We start from the raw sequence: 16,388 nt of genomic DNA on the forward strand, positions 1-16,388 counted from the left end.
GAGCCAGTCTCTATCAAAAAAAGAAAGAAGAAAGAAAGAAAGAAGGGAGAGATAGAGGGAGAGAGAGAGAGGAAGGAAGGAAAGAAAAGAAAGAGAAAGAAAAAAGGAAGGAAGGAGGAAGGAAGGAAGGAAGGAAGGAAGGAAGGAAGGAAGGAAAGAAGGAAGGAAGAAAGGAAGGAAGGAAAGAGGCATAAAGGTTTTTCTTTGAAAACAAACCATACAATGATGATGTGAAGTGTGCATTTCATTCTGCTTTGGGTAAGACTTGGTTTCTAGTTCCCATTAGTGTGACCTGAGGCTGGAATAACACCCTCTGTGTGTGCTGACCACTCAGCTTAGCACCTCCTAAGGACCCAGGAGACAGTATTGGAAACCAGAGCAGGACAAATGGCCCAGCTTTTCTTCAATTCAGGAAGAAAGGAGAGAGAGGGAAACCCCAGAACTTTCTCTCCTCCCATGTGCTGGTAGATGATTAAAAACAATCTCATTTTCGTGTTCCCACAGTCATTTCAGAGCTAGAAGAACAGAGTCTCCCACCAGGCTCACTCTCTGGTATTTACCAAGCTCCTCAACCTGCCTTTGCAGCCCCCTCCCCAAGTCCACTCTGTGAGTCAGATTTTTCTCAAGACAAAATGTTTCCAAAGTCTGGACAAGCGACAAGAATACTTGCTTTTTAAGTCTCCTGTTTTGTTCCTCTCCATTGCTTTGTTTCATGTCCTTGACGGAGCCCAAAACCTTGATCTCCTGGTCCAAGGGGATCTGTGTGGCGGCCAAGCCTGGCAGTGACCCACTGTCCACCTGCGTCCTGAGTTAAGCCATGCCTTCAGAAGTGGTTTATCACAAGGTCTCTTCCCATGGTGAACGTAGAGCTCTGGTCCAGGGCTCCAGAATCAGGTGGGTGGGAACCCAACTGGCCACGAGGGCAGCGTCTGATTCTGCAGAAGAAGGGAGCTCCTCTGTGAGAGCCGTTCCTCTTCCCTTGGGAGAACAGAGCTGGTCTGGACCCAAAGAAGCATGTCCCAGTTGGAGGCTGGAAAGCAGTTCAAGTAGGTGTCTTTGAACTCAAAAATATATTTAAAGATGATCATGTAGGTGAAACTAGCAGGCACTGAAAACATGTTTGAAAGAAAGAGTGGGAATGATCAAGAATGGGAGAAGAGGGAGGGAAGATGGCAGAAAGGTGGGAAGGCAGGCAAGCAGGAAGGGAGAGAGAGAGGGAGGGAGGAAGAAAGGCAGGAAGGCAGGAAGTCAGGAGGGAGGGAGGGAAGGAGGAAAGGAAGGAAAGAAGGAAGGAAGGAAGGAGGAAGGAAGGAAGGAAGGAAGGAAGGAAGGAAGGAAGGAAGTTACTTCACTTCTTGAAGGCTCAGTTTTTCATCATTTGTGAGATGGGAATAACATCCCTTACATCAGGCTGGTTGTGAGAATTAGAAGACATAACCCCTGTGAAAACCCCAGCACAAAGCTGGTGTTCCAAAAATGTCACAGAGGTGAAGTAACTGCTCAGTGAGGCACAGCTTCCAAATGACTGAGCTAAGGCTGGAATCCAGGGGTCTCTGACTCTAAAATTAGTAATTTCCATACCAAAGTGCCACACCCCAACCTTCTTGGACACGAGTTCGCTGAGTCTAACACCTAGTCACATGGTATCTTCAGACAACATGGTGACTCTCACCCAGGGGTGCTCAGAATCCCCACCCCCCACGCCCCAAATAACAACCCAGGGAGAGACTAGTTCATGCTGGAATTCACCAGAGGAAATAACAGAAATGTCTCCCCATGGAAATAGACAGCAACCTGCTGAGAAATTGACGTAGGGGGCGGCTGGGAAAGGGTGGTGAGCCCCAGGTTTCTTTCCAGGTTGATGCCACCTAACAACCTCAGGCTGCAGAACTACCATGAGTCACTGCCTTCGGTGCCTCTCAGCCCCATCACCTCTCCCACATCCCAATGTTACACAGGTTCTCATATGTTTTTCCTTTAAACCATCTCAGTTCCAGCCCAGGAATCCCTTAGGCTTCCCTCATATCTTCAGCCAGGACCTGGTAAGAAGACCTGATGGGCACTAGGGCCACCCATGTCAGGCAGGGAGGTAGGGAGCCCAGAGTCCAGTGCTGGGGGAGGCTAGGAGGTGACTTTAGCATCTCCCCATCCCTCTGCAGTTCTAGTTAATCTATGCACTATGTAACAATCAAGGTAGAAATTCATATAATCAGCATAATCTCCTGGACACACAGTTTTAGTTTCTTTAAATACGTGTGGTTCGGACAATAAGAGATCCTTCCCTTTCGCCAGAGAGATCAGAATGACCTGGAAGCTTTCTGGGGTGGGGACAAGAGTATATCTGCTGAGAGCATCTGTGCTCCAGGCACTGGGTGAAGTTTTATAGAGCCATTCAGTCTTTAAGACTACCCCCAGGAGAAGTAGGACATTGTCTCTTTCAGGTAAAGAAACTGAAATTCCAAGAGTATAAATAACCAAAGGCACACTAGATTCCAACTTAAGGCTGCTTACAGTCAAACCAAGGCAGTGTTCCATTACTTTCTTTCTGTTTCTAGAGTCCCCCAAACAGGAACCAGCCTTTTCCTTCTACACCCAAGAGCATGGTGGTTCTAAAATCTCCAGGATCTAAAGCCTTCTGCAAGCAATGCACCAGATTAAAGATGGAAACTGAACACTCTTGGATTGGTTGTCAAGACCCTCATTGGTGAGTATGCACTTAAATATTAAAGTCAATACTCAGCGCTGAAGAAAGTTTAAATATTTTATTAAAATTTATCAAAACTGATATGCCAATTAGCAACTGAGCATCAGTCCAGGCCCGCGTCAGGCACACTGCAAGATTCAAATGAAGCCTGAGATGTTTTTAATGGCCTAAGTGGGAAGATAAGATATTATAGGAAACAGCAGAGAACAATGTTTGACAGTTTTTAATCAAATACAAAGAAACTTGGCTCCACCACTATGTGACATTGAGCAACTGTTTTAATCTTATTGTGGCTTCATTGCCTCATCTGTAAAATGGGAACAGTGATAGTATCTTCTTACAGAATTACTATGAGAATTGCATAAGGCTATCACTGTTCAGCTCAGTGCCAGCTGAACAAGCTCTCAGTAAGTGCTAGTTCGTATCGTTATCGTGGTCGTCAAGAGGTTGGGAACTAATATTTATTAGAGAGCTCCTCTTTTGTATCTATGGCCATTCAAGACACCTTCAAATTCTCAATTCAGTTAGTTCTTTGTCATTCGCCTCATTTCCTAGAAGAGAAAGCTGAGGTTTGGGAACTCATCACACAATTATTCACTAGTAAAGTGAAGATTGGGAACTAGGTATATTTGATATCGAGACAGATAAGACCAGGTCAAATCAAACAAACAGGTATGTTTTTAGCATTGTTAGGACCTTAAGATCTCTAGGATGCTCTGGACCAGGCTGTCCAGTAGGAGATTCTGCAATGATGGAAATGCCTGCATCCACATTGGCCAACACAGTAGAGCACTTGAAATGTGGCTAGTGTGCCTGAGAAACTGAATTTTTAATTGTATGAAATTTTAGTTAATTTAAATTTAAACAGCCACATGTAACTAATGGCTGACATATTGGACAATACAGGGCTAGACTACCGTTGGCACCCTGTTTAACCTTGCATCTGAGCCCCTCCCTGTCAGTTCCAGTGTCTCATTAGTGGTAACTTACTTGTCTGGGTCCCCTGGCCCTATACTCCCAACTGATATCCCATGTCAGTCTCTGTCTCCCTCCCCTTTTGCTTTGGTGACACTCTCTGCCCACCTCACCCAGCTCCTCCTGGGTCTGGTCCTCGGCTTCCCTCTGTTTGACCCTGTGCTCTGGCTTCCTATTGCATCTGCTGAAAACTCCCCAAACCAGGACCCCTGGCTTCTTCACCCTTATCTCAATACCCACCCTTCTACCAAGAATAATCTACCAGGCACAGGTCCTGATGCCCTAGAGGTGTGCGTTTGGGTTAGGGGTGGGGTGGAGTGGCAACAAAGGAACAATATGTTCCAAACTGACACAAGCAAGACATTCCAGGTATGTACTTGTTTCCATACGGGAAACACAAAGAGAATAAGTGAAGACCCCTGCTTCAAGGAGCTTCCATAGTCAGTGGGGAGCATAAGGCAAACTGAAAATGCAAGAGAGCAACGACCTTGCGGCACAACATGAAGACACATCACAGCTAGTCAGGCCGAGTGTGCATTCAAACCAGAAGTGCTCTGGGCTTCAGAGAAGAGAGGCCTCTATTGTCTGGATTCATCAGGGTGCTCCTGGGAGAAGGCAGAGGGGTCTCTCCCCAATCCAGGCTCCATCCCTCTCCACCCTGCTCTGGCTGGGAGGCTGACCTATAAGGGCCGTGAGAGGGACTTCTTGTCCTCCCTCTTCGAGTTGGGTTTGGCCAAAGTTGATGGGCAGCAGGGGACGCACATCAAGAGGAAAGAGTAGGGTTTGCACTCCTCTTGCTTCTACTCTGCCTAGCTGAGGGTGAGCAATGAACGGTTTCCTCCAGCGAAGGCCATGACTCCCACCAAGCAGTCCTCACTTACAGCTGTGGGCCTTCTGTGGTTTCAGTAAAAGCTCCCTCGTCTCACCTTTTCCAACCTAGGGACAGTAGCAGCTCCCCACCGTAGTTGTCCCAGGGTGCTACAACAGCTCATGTTGCTCTTGCTGTGCCCTGGCCATTTCCTTATAAAGCATCCTTCCTTAACTCTCTTCCAACCCCTTTCTGATGCATCAGCTGTTTCTTGCCAGGACACTGACTGATACAGGGTCTACACTGTGTCTTAAAGGATGAGCAGGATTGATACAGGCAGAGGAGCAGAGAAAACCCGAACAGCAAACAAAAGGCTGCAGGAGCAGTGGCAGAAGACAGAAGCCTTGCTCAGGAGGGCCAGCACAGCAGGGCTGGGGAGGGGCTTTGTTAGGTGGGGATCTGGGCTGAAGCTGGGACCAGGCTGTGGAGGCCTTGATCACCCAGTTGATAATTGTGAAAGTGGGAAACGAAGGAACCCATGTCAAGCTGGGATGGTGCACTGTTTCAGGGCTATCGGTTACTAGGAGCCCTTGAGAGTTTAAAGCTTCTATAGTACTAGCTGTGGCTATCATGTAGGCAACTAATTTTTAAATCACATGACACCATTGGAGTATAACTAAAAACTGCACTTGAATAGAATTCCACTCTGGCTTCCATGACAATCAAATGAGAATATCATTAATATTCGAGTACATCTCTTCTGTAGCCAATGGCCTATGGAGAACTATTAATAAATACATACTCTCTCTGTTAGACAGGAACATTCAAATCCCACCTCTTAGTACCCTATTGGCTAAGCAAATGCAAGGACATACTACATATACATAAGTGCAGACACATCACAGTATCGCTGTACTTGTCAGTTTTCCCCCTGCATAATTCAGATCTTCTCAATTTTGGGAAAAAGCGATTTCTAATACATATTTTACACCAGATGCCATTTGAACAGAGTACAGCATGCCTGAAATGTGATATGCAATGAAATTGGGGCTATTCCTTGGCAATACTTGATGACTCTTGGGAAAGCATATTGACCTCTGCTGCCTTTATAGCCAAGAGAATGTGGGCGCTTGGCTGGCATTTGCAAAGTCAGAGCTGTCAGAGCGGCTGTTGCTCCCTTAGCTGAAGCGATGCATAATTCTTTAATAGAATTATGCATTTATACATATAGAACTATGCTAATATCTTAAAAGATAGGTGAAAAAAATCTGACTATATTTTCCACATTAAAAAAAAAGAGACTGCTTTGACTAAAATTTTGCCAAGATACTATAATAATGAAAAGATTTTTGCATCATTTACATCATCTGCCTCCACCTGTTGATTTGCTGAGTATCAGGATGGCAGTACTTTGAGCTCCAGCAGATTTTTTTAAAAGAAGGATTTTATATTTGCTTACCTTTTTTCATGAATAATTGATAACATTGATTACCTAAATAGGCCTAAGATTTCAGGGTTAAATACAACTGCTGACTTGATTGCATTTTTTTCCACCATCCTAATTAATTCATGTGGATGAAAAGTCCACTGTGAAGAACGCACAGGAGGTGAAAACGAAAGATTCCAGGGATCCATTGGAAGCACTACCAATTAACTTACTGCTCTGTGAAAATCATTAACATGTGAAACTGACAAAATTAAAAGCATCCATACATTTGCTAACAGAGTATACAATGACACAGCATGTCTCCAAGTTTTTCCATAGACTGTTATCTGTTAATTTTATTTTTGACAGTTCCTGCCCCTGTATCTTCAGCATAACATTTTTTCTCCAAATTAAAACCAATTAAAAACTATTTAAGGAACACTCTGTGACAACAACGTTTAACAGAATTAACACCACTCGCTGCAGAAACAAGGCAGCAGAAGTTGCGAAACTGATCGGTGATTTTGCTAATGCCAAATCACAACGGAGACATTTTAAGTTTGCTTCTAATTTTCAAATATGTCTGTGTTGCCTGCATAGCTTTTGGTGCTGATATGTTTTAGAGTATAAGTTTTGAAGTTTGTTTAAATAGTTATTTGTGTGTTATATAATGAAAGAATGATATTTGGTAATGAAATACAGTTTTCTATTTTATTGTATACAGGGAAGGCACTATATAAAGGTTGAACCCATTATTGTGGAGTACACCACTGTGCCAAGAAAAATGTAAGATAGTTACACTGTATTTGTACAGTGAATAGCAACAGTAAGGCATTACAGTTCTTCTGAAGGGCAAAGGGGAGAAACGAAATGTTCCGTCTTTGCTATGCGCTGTGCCATGCATTTTACTACATTGTTTATTTTCATCTTCCGAACAACTCTGAAAGGCAAGAATGTGCTTCTTTTTTTGTTTGTTTGTTTTTGAGATGGAGTCTCCCTCTGTCGCTAAGGCTGGAGTGCAGTGGTGCGATCTCAGGTCCCCGCAACCTCCACCTCCCGAGTTCAAGCAATTCTCCTGCCTCCGCCTCCTGAGTAGCTGGGATTACAGGTGCGCACCACCACACCCAGCTAATTGTCGCATTTTTAGTAGTAGAGAGGGGGTTTCACCATGTTGATCAGGCTGGTCTAAAACTCCTGATCTCATGATCTGCCCACCTCAGCCTCCCAAAGTGCTGGGATTACAGGCGTGAGCCACCGCACCCAGCAAGAATGTGCCTTTTTACAGGTGAAGGGACTTTAATTTGGGGAGATTAAGTAACTTGCTCAAGGTCAAATGACATGGAAAGATTCTGATCCAGGTCTATCTGGCTCTAAAACCCTCATAAGAACAAAGAAGGCTCCCATGAACCCAGGACTGTAAGATGTTGTCTGCCTGCCTTAATGACTGACTGAAATGGTGGTGCTGGGGGGTCACAAGGCAAGCTTAGGCTTCTGACATGATCTGAAGGCATATTTAGCATCAGTACAATCCCTTGGCACTGCTCCAAAAGCTGCTCCATTTGAGCTGAGGGCACTCACAACATTACCTCTAGAATTAGGCCTGTCACTTAGGTGCTCAAAGGGCCACCTGGGGAAGGGCAAAGTCTTAAATGTGAGTCCCAACCCTGCCATTTATAGCCCTTGGGCTAGGCACTTAAACCTGCTCCACCTGAAAAGCACATTTAGGAAAAAAAAAAAAAATGGGTGATGGGGACGGGAAATAATCTATCAAACATTAAAAGGCTGTCTGGAGGAATCACTTAAATGACCTGTGGAAAAAAAATCTTTGGAAAGTAGCATATATACAGGTTCTTCTGCAGGATTTGAGCCTGCAGTGAAGGGGCATTGGCCCAGGTTCAGGATGCTGCCTTAGGTCTTTGTTGCTCAAAGTATGACCCGCAGACCAGCAGCATCGGTATCACCTGGGAACTCAACAGAAATTGAGGCTATTGGGCCTTAGCCCAGACCTCTGATTCAGAATCTGCATTTTGACAATTTTGAAGTGTACACATTCAGCTGGAAGGGCACTGCCATAGGCCTCTCAGTCTGGCTTTCCAGGTCTCAACCTCCAGTGCATTTAAGTAAGAAGGTTAGCTTCATTCACTTCTCAGTTATTCTTATTACAAAAATAGAATTGAAAAGGCTCTTGAAGACACTCAATCCAGGAATGATGAATACCTGCAAGGGTGCAGCCATCCTTTCCAGAGACCAGAGCAGACATTACTAATCAATCAGGAAACTCTTCCATGGTGCTTAAGAGCAGTTGCACCATCCCCTCCACAATGCAGTCCAGAAAGCCTGGTTACTCTTTTGTAATTACCATGGGTATGAAACCTACTTACCACCCCTGACCCCCACTATGTGGCCTAATCTCTTCTTTATTCATAGGTCGACCTTATCTCCAGTTTAAGCCCATTTTCCCAACATGTTATCCAATTTAACATTCACCCCTTCAAAAGTGTTCAACAAATTATATGGTTACACTGACTAAACAGAAACTGAGCATTTCCAAAATTAAATGACATCCCCAAAGATGAAGAATCCTATTCCTCTGGCCCAGCTCTCATCTTCATGTCACCTCTCTGTTCCACCACCCACTTCAACATTTTAGACCAAGGGAGGGAAGACTTTAAACCTCACAAAGAAGTTTAGAACATTACCCTGGTGCTCCCAAAATCCAAGCTAGAAAGACAACGGAAGTTTTTAAAAATGCTCTGAGACCTCGAACCCCACTCCCATGTCCCCTGACCACCCAGCCTTGTCACCTGCTTGGAGCTGGAGCTGGCATCTTCACGACCAGGAAAGGGTGGCATGCTGAACCTGCCTCCACCAGACTTTTCATTCAATGTCCCAGCCGCCTGCCTCAAATGCTACATGCAAAGCACTCTGAAATAGGGTGATATTCTCAATTTAATTTTTGTTAACATGTAATAGGAGATCGATGCCCTCACTAAGCTGCTGTGCCAATCAGCCAGTGGGAAGCAGCCTATATTTTTGGAAGGCAAATCGTTAAGAACTAGAATACGGTGTAGGCATGTATACCGGCTGCATCCAATTTCAAGTGAAAATTAATGGCAAATTCTTGTAACCACATTAAGAGCCATTGTCGTTCATTTGGAATCAGTTAAACATGAAAACAATATGAAAACCATCTTGAATTCATGGAACATAAATATTTGTCTGTATTTTTTGCCAGTGCCCCAGAGAAACTAGGAGATGTTGGCAGATCGGTGTTCTAAAAACATGCTCACAGAGGGGGAAAAACAAGGAACCTGAATCTTGTTGAGTTAAACTATTTGTCAACTTTTCCATTTCCTCAGTCAAAAGATAATTAAACAGTAAGCAGATGCCAGAATCTAATTGATGCAAGGAAAGATTGCTCAATATCTTATGGTGCTTTGTCATTTTTATGTACTGTCTGCAAATAGCCCCTTGGCTGGTACAAGTAGCAGAAAGTCAATCAGTTAGCTTCTCTTCCCATCGAGGCAGAGGCTCTCCCTACAAATATACCTGTGTACAGTCACTCTGGGTGTCAAGAAGCACATAAAAAAGTTCCTGGGACGATGTCTTAGGCATATTAGAACAGAGAGAAGTTGTGGCTTTTCAGAAGAGTGGGGAGAGGGGAAAACGAGAAAGAGAGAGATAGAGAGGATGGGGGAAGATGGAGGTGAAGAAGGGAAGGGTTGAGAGATGAGAGAGAAAAGAATAGGAAAAGACTCAGAAAAAGGAACTGCTGGCAGAGGGAGAGAGTCCCAATATGGTAAAATCAAAATGGCATGGTCTTCAGAGTCAAGCCTACTGTTTGGTCATCCCTTTCCAGCTGTGGGAATTTAGACCATTTATTTGACTTTCCTGAGTGCATTCCTTCCACAGACCACTGGATATCATACTCCCTGCCCGGGCCTTCCCACGGCTTGATCTGAGATGTAAGGAGTCATAAGTATCAGTGTCTGAACATTGTAAAAAATTGCACAACTGCTTCAATTAAAAAAAAAAAGAGTAGAAGGAAATCGGGTGAAAGAGAATTAAAGCAAAGCAGAGTGCCGGGCACGGTGGCTCACACCTGTAATCCCAACACTTTGGGAGACTGAGGTGGGCAGATCACCGGAGGTCAGGAGTTGGAGACCAGCCTGGCCAACATGGTGAAACCCTGTCTCTATTAAAATACAAAAATTAGCCGGGCATGGTTGTGGGCGCCTGTAGTCCCAGCTGCTCAGGAGGCTGAGGCAGGAGAACCACTTGAACCTGGGAGGTAGAGGTTGCAGTGAGCCGAGATTGTGCCACTGCACTCCAGCCCGAGCGACAGAGTGAGACTCCATCTCAAAAAATAATGATAATAATAAATGCAGTGGGGTGTGGGAGAGCTCTGTTATGCTCCCTTATGGGGAATCCACAGCAGTGCTGCTTAGAGTTCAGTGTGACTCAGAGATGAGTGAAAGAGCTCTTTCAGATTCTACTGTAGATTCCTCCCCTTAAAACACACACACAGACACACGGGCGGGCGCACACACACACACACACACACACACACACTCTGATCTCCGTGGGAGAGCATTCAAATGGTGTCCAGGAACCCAGGTGGACAAGAGACTTGAAAAGCAGCTGCCAGCTGGGCGCAGTGGCTCACACCTGTAATCCCAGCACTTTGGGAGGCTGAGGCAGGTGGATCACCTGAGGTCAGGAGTTTGAGACCAGACCTGGAAACATAGCAACACCTCGTGTCTACAAAAAAAAAAAATTTTTAAGATATTAGCCAGATATGGTGGTACGTGCCTGTAGTCCCAGCCGCTTGGGAGGTTAAAGTGGGAGGATTGCTTGAGCCTGGGATGTCGAGGCTGCAGTGAGCTGTGATTGCACCACTGCATTCCAGCCTAGGAAATAGACCGAGACCCTGTCTAAAAACAAACAAACAACTGCCGTGCTATGTCCATAATGTCAATCCACATACCACTGGGTAAAATCATTGTCCATGGCTTCCCCCTTCAGGATGCACCTCTTCCATGGAGGACTGTCAGCCACCACTTGCAAACAGACTCCCATCAGGCCATCTCACCAGTTACCAAACACAGCCAGCATGACCAGTAAGACTAAAACTCAGATTCTTATTGTGTAACTTATCAGATGCTCTGTTCCAAAGAAACAATTGACTAATGAACTGGGGGGTTCATACTTCCTCCTGTCTCATCTCTGACACTACCTTATTGTGTGGTCTCAGATCAGCATGGACACCCTCTGGGCTTCCACTCTCTTATGTGGGAAATGATGTTGAACAGCTTGAGCCTATGAAATCTTTCTACTTGTGCAAAGACTCACATTCAAAGTCTTTGCAATGTACCCATCTGACATCTAAGGTAAAAGCTAGAATCCCCTTCCTCTTTACGTCCCTTCAGATTCCTTTCCACACTCCTTCACTCCTCTGCCCACACAGGCAGGCTGACCTGCAGAGACTTTCTTTTTTTTTTTTTTTTTTTTTTTTGAGATAGAGTCTTGCTCTGTTACCCAGGCTGGAGTACAATGGTGTGATCTCGGCTCACTGCAACCTCTGCCTCTCAGGTTCAAGCAATTCTCCTGCCTCAGCCTCCTGAGTAGCTGGGACTACAGGCACCCGCCACCACGCCCGGCTAATTTTTGTATCTTTAGTAGAGACAAGGTTTCACCATATTGGCCAGGCTGGTCTCAAACTCCTGACTTTGTGATCCGCCCGCCTCAGCCTCCCAAAGTGCTGGGATTATAGGCATGAGCCACCACGCCCAGCCCCTGCAGAGACTTTCTAAGGGGCTCGCTTGCGCTCTGGCTTCCAGTTGGTCTTAGCCAAGGGGTGCTTATTGTCCTGACTCACCGGAGAGCTCTCCCCAGGCTGACTACATCTCTGTGGAAGGTCACAGCCCTGTGGTCTTCTCTGCAGGCCTTCCTCCTTCCAGGTTTTGTTAACAGTTTCCTACCCTCGCTTCTTCAGGCCTAGAAGTGGTAATAGCTCTCCTGCTGCTGGGAGTACCTGTGGGTGGTAATAGTCCCTTGTGGTTCTTCCACTCCCTGCCCACACCTAGGTAAGTAGTCACAAGAGGGCCTCTGTGTGGTCACATGGAATCAGGAGGCAAATGAAAGGAGGGATCAAGGAAGACATCCAAGGAGAGGAGGCCTTTGCAAGCTTGGCCTCAAACCTGTTTGGAAGAACAAGAAAAAGTTTATACAGGCAACAAGGAGGGGATAACATTTTAACCAAGAGAACAGTGTGGATGCAGGCAGGAGGCCAGGCATTCTGGGAAAGAAGAGTAGACCTGACTGTCTGGAGGGAAGACCTTGGGTAGAGAAGGAATGAGGGGCATGGTTAGAAAAGCAAATGAAGGCCAGATGGTAGCAACCTCAAATGTGAGACGAAAGCCTGGGACTTCATTCTACGGGCAGTGGAAGAATCTGGATAGTTCTTGAGCAACGGAATGGCCCAATCACACTGAGCTATTTTAGGAATGTTAAGCTGGCGGTGGAGAGCAGATTGTAGTGTTACCAACTGGGTAGCCCTACGCACAGGGAACAAAGGAGGATGCCAAAAGTGACTCACTCACCCGCCATTGCTCCTGAGCAGTGGGGCAGAGGCGGTACAGACGTTCCTCCCCAGGCAACTCTCATGCTTATGCCAGCCTCAAAAGAGCAGAGCGGGAAGTGCATGGCATCCTGAAGATGTAAGGGAAAACACATTCTTGGAAGAGATCTCCTCTCAAAGCCATCCACCCACAGCCCCCAGAATAAGGGGTAGGCAATCTGTTTCTCCTGGCAACTGATTCAAAATGCTCCCGAGGCCAAGAGGACCTAAAAGAATTCCTCTGCTCGTGTGTGTGAGAACAGCCCAACAGGGGACCATCTGTCTCAGAACAGACCCCCCAATGTGGAGGCAGAAACAGTAGCCCCCAAAGGGGTGCTATTTCAGTTTTCAGGAAAGCATTCTGCAAATGTTCCCACCCATTAACTGGAGATCTCTCTATAGCACACTGTTAGTTCTCTGCTAAATAGAAACTAAGTGTGGGCCACTGTCCCTGACATCTCAGTGTGAACACGTTTAGGGTGGGAAGATTCTGAGGGCTCTGATCACCTGAGATAGTACAGACCCAGCAAGCAACAGAAAGCTGAAAGGGATGCAGATTCAGGAGGCGGAGACTTCACAAACTACCCGCGAAAAATTCTGCTCGGGATTGACCCAGTATCTCCTCCTTGAAGAGAGTGCTGTTAGTTCTAGATGAGGCAGGAAGGGACCCTTCTTCCCCAGGGGGTGCTCCATGGCCCACTCTAAGGGCCGCTTCCTTGACCATGCCCTAGTGATGTCAAGTTTCTGTAGTATTTCAAGGGAAGCACGATAGTTGGTTGGACTAGGGAGGAAGCAGTTAGAGAGCCTGTTTGAAGAAAGCTCTGTAAGACTTAAAAATTTAGGGATCTAGTAGATGAGACAGAGCTAGCCAGGGAGGGTGGGGATCAGTGAGCTGGAAGGGAAATCAGAAAGCAACTATCACAAAGCCAAGAGGAGGAAGTGGTCAGAGGCACTGAATGCTCTTGGAGGGCGAGTATGATGACAATTATAGAGGTCATTGATGATTTTGAAAAGAGCAGTTTTGGTGGAGTGGAGGAAACAGGAGACGTACTTCAGCACCTCTCCTAACCTCTGGGGTAGATATACTTATACTCATTTCATAGATAAGGAAGCTGAATCTGAGAGAGATGATCTGACATGCCCTGCTGCCTGTAATCACACAGCCATTGAGAGTGAGGCTGATGGTGATGTTGGTGATGGTGACAATGATGGTGATGGTGACAGTGATGGTGATAATGGTGATTGTGATGGTGACCATGATGGTGATCGTGATGTTAATGGTGATGGTGATGTTGGTAACGTTGATGGTGAGGTTGAGGATGATACTGACATTGGCAGCTGTTCAGATAGATTTTCTGTTCGATCAGAAATTGATCATGATTATAAAGTAAAAATTACCTGGTCTATAAAATCAGACAGATCCAAAGCTATATCCAAGCCAGATAGCAACACATATGCTTTACAGCCTTTGAGCCTCAGTTTCTCTAACTGTGAAATGGAGATGCTATTGCCTGCTTCAGAGGACAGTTGGGAGAATGACATGGATGGGGAAGCACCTGGTTCCTAGTAGGCCCTCAACAAATGTTTGTGTAGTGCATTTCTCTCCAGGGCAAATTTAGGGTGTGCAGTGAGCATCAATGGATGAGCCTTACCTTCCCTAACTGTTCTAGCCCTCTCCACCCTAACTCTACTCCCCAGCCTGAACGAACTCCAACCGTAAGAGCAGTCATGGGCATCTTGGTGACTGCCTGCTCCCCAGGATCCCTACTTTGTGCCCACACATTGCTCTGGCAATGGTGCCCTGCTGGGATCCCCACCCACCACCCTCTTGCCTGTTTCCCCAGTTGATGCATGCCCAAGAGACTCTAAAAGGAAGATGGATGGGGTAAGCACTAATACTTACCAAGTACTACCATGTGTCCAGCTTTCTGTTGGTATTCAACTGGGAGAGAGGTGGTGTAGGCTTAAGAGCTTGGGCTTTGGAATCAGACATGTCTGGAATTAAGTACTTTCCCTCCTTCAAGTTGTTATTCAAATATCACCTTCTTCAAGAGGCCTACCCAGACCAGTCCATTTATACTGCACCCTCACCCACCAACACCACCTTCCCAATTACACTAAACCTGTTCCACCTTTTTTTTTTTTTTTGAGACTGGGTCTCACTCTGTCACCCAGGTTGGAGTGCAATGGCGTGATCTCAGCTCACTACAACCTCCGGCTCCTGGGTTCGAGAGATTCTTGTGCCTCAGCCTCCGGAGTAGCTAGGATTACAGGCACCTGCCACCATGCCTGGCTATCTTTTATATTTTTAATAGAGACAGGGTTTCACCATGCTAGCCAGGCTGGTCTTGAACTCTTGACTTCAGGTGATCCACCCGATTTTACCTCCCAAAGTGCTGGGATTACAGGCGTGAACCACCGCACCTGGCCCTCTTCCACTTTTTTTGATCCCTTTCTAACTTGCTGCCTGTTTTTCTTATGTCTTATGTTTGCCTGTTTTTTTCCCACTGGATTGTAATCTCCAAAGGGCAGAAATTACTACTTGTTTTGTTCACCGGTGCATCACAACACTTAAAATAGGGATGACACCTGGGAAGTGCTCACTAAACATTCACAGAATGAATGAAGCAACAGCTCTATCCTTAGAAACACACACACAAAAAGTAGTTCACCTGTAATTGAATTTGAACCAGATCTGTCTGGCTTCAAAAATCGGGGTCATTTTTACCCCAATAATTTCAAGTTTCTCCCTGGTCATAGCCTCCTACTTAATCCCACCCCTAATCTCTAGAATATTTTCATCTTGAAGTCTCACTCTTAGATAAATCCATTCAAGTATTACAGGGCCTGGTTGCTATTTGAGGAAGACTGAATGTTTCCTGGACTCAAGAGAAGCTCACTTCCAGTTCAGGCACTGTGCATGATAAAATAAATCCATGCTCTGTGATAAACAAAAGAGAATAGCTCAATCCACCCCAGCTTGGCTTAAGGGAAGCACTTTCCATTTTAAATGCTCCCCAGTCAAGTCAACTCCAGGTCCAAGGGGCAGGAAGCCCAAGGTCTAGTCTGTGTTTGCTCCAAGGGGTCCACCTACTGGGAAAATGCAGGTAAGTCAAACAAACCTGTTTGTCTTCCCAGTACAGCAAACAGAAAACAGGGCTTATTCTTCTGCAAGGCCTCCCTGCTGGACCCGTGAGGCATGATTAAAATAATGGGAAGGCAAATATTTTCCTGGAGAAAATGATAAAACTGGAGGCAGGGAAAGCAAACAGTGGCTTTCAAAAGGGCAGCTGGCATAGAGCTGCCCCAGGAGGAGTTAGGGAAGATTCCGGAAGGGGGGAAGCATGTGGTCATGAGCTCCTGGCTTGGAGGAATGTGAGGGCTTTGCTCAAAGCCACGACCACTTCAGGCTCAGGGGGAAGCTATGTTATTCACCCTTCTTACCGTTAGAATTATAGTTATTGTTTTTGAGGTGGAGAGAATTCAGGCAACAAGGTATAGGACAGGACAGAGCTCAAGCTGAAAGCCAGGCGTGCTTGAGCTTGAATTCTATTATTCATTCATTGATTCATTGATTCATTCATTCATTCATGCAGTCAGTCAGCCCATTCGGACATATATATTGAGCACCTATTGTGCAAGGCTCTTGCTAGTGCTACATGGCCTTGAGCAAGTCCTTTATCCATTCTGAGCCTCAATGCTCTCATCTGTAAAATAAGGCTGCTGCAGGTTTGTCAGGAAGATAAAAAGTAATGTTTAAAAAAGCACTTAGCACAGCGTCTGGCCCATAACTGATTTTCAGGTACAGTAACCTTGGGAACCTCCTCCAGCTGACCAGTCCCTCCCTCCCCTTTCT

The 16,388-nt window shown here is 45.7% G+C and overlaps 1 long non-coding RNA gene across 1 annotated transcript in view; it reads right to left on the minus strand.

The window, feature by feature from the left end:
- LOC117071604 overlaps window positions 1-16,388 on the minus strand; it is a 34,624-nt gene that overhangs the window by 2,980 nt on the left and 15,256 nt on the right. Inside the window, exon 3 of the long non-coding RNA XR_004432379.1 lies at window positions 8,718-8,838. This is a non-coding gene — a long non-coding RNA (uncharacterized LOC117071604). The remainder of the gene's footprint in view (window positions 1-8,717; window positions 8,839-16,388) is intronic.

The sequence above is a fragment of the Trachypithecus francoisi genome, unplaced genomic scaffold (assembly GCF_009764315.1).
Source record: "Trachypithecus francoisi isolate TF-2019V2 unplaced genomic scaffold, Tfra_2.0 Lachesis_group3, whole genome shotgun sequence".
Taxonomy (NCBI): Eukaryota; Metazoa; Chordata; class Mammalia; order Primates; family Cercopithecidae; genus Trachypithecus; species Trachypithecus francoisi.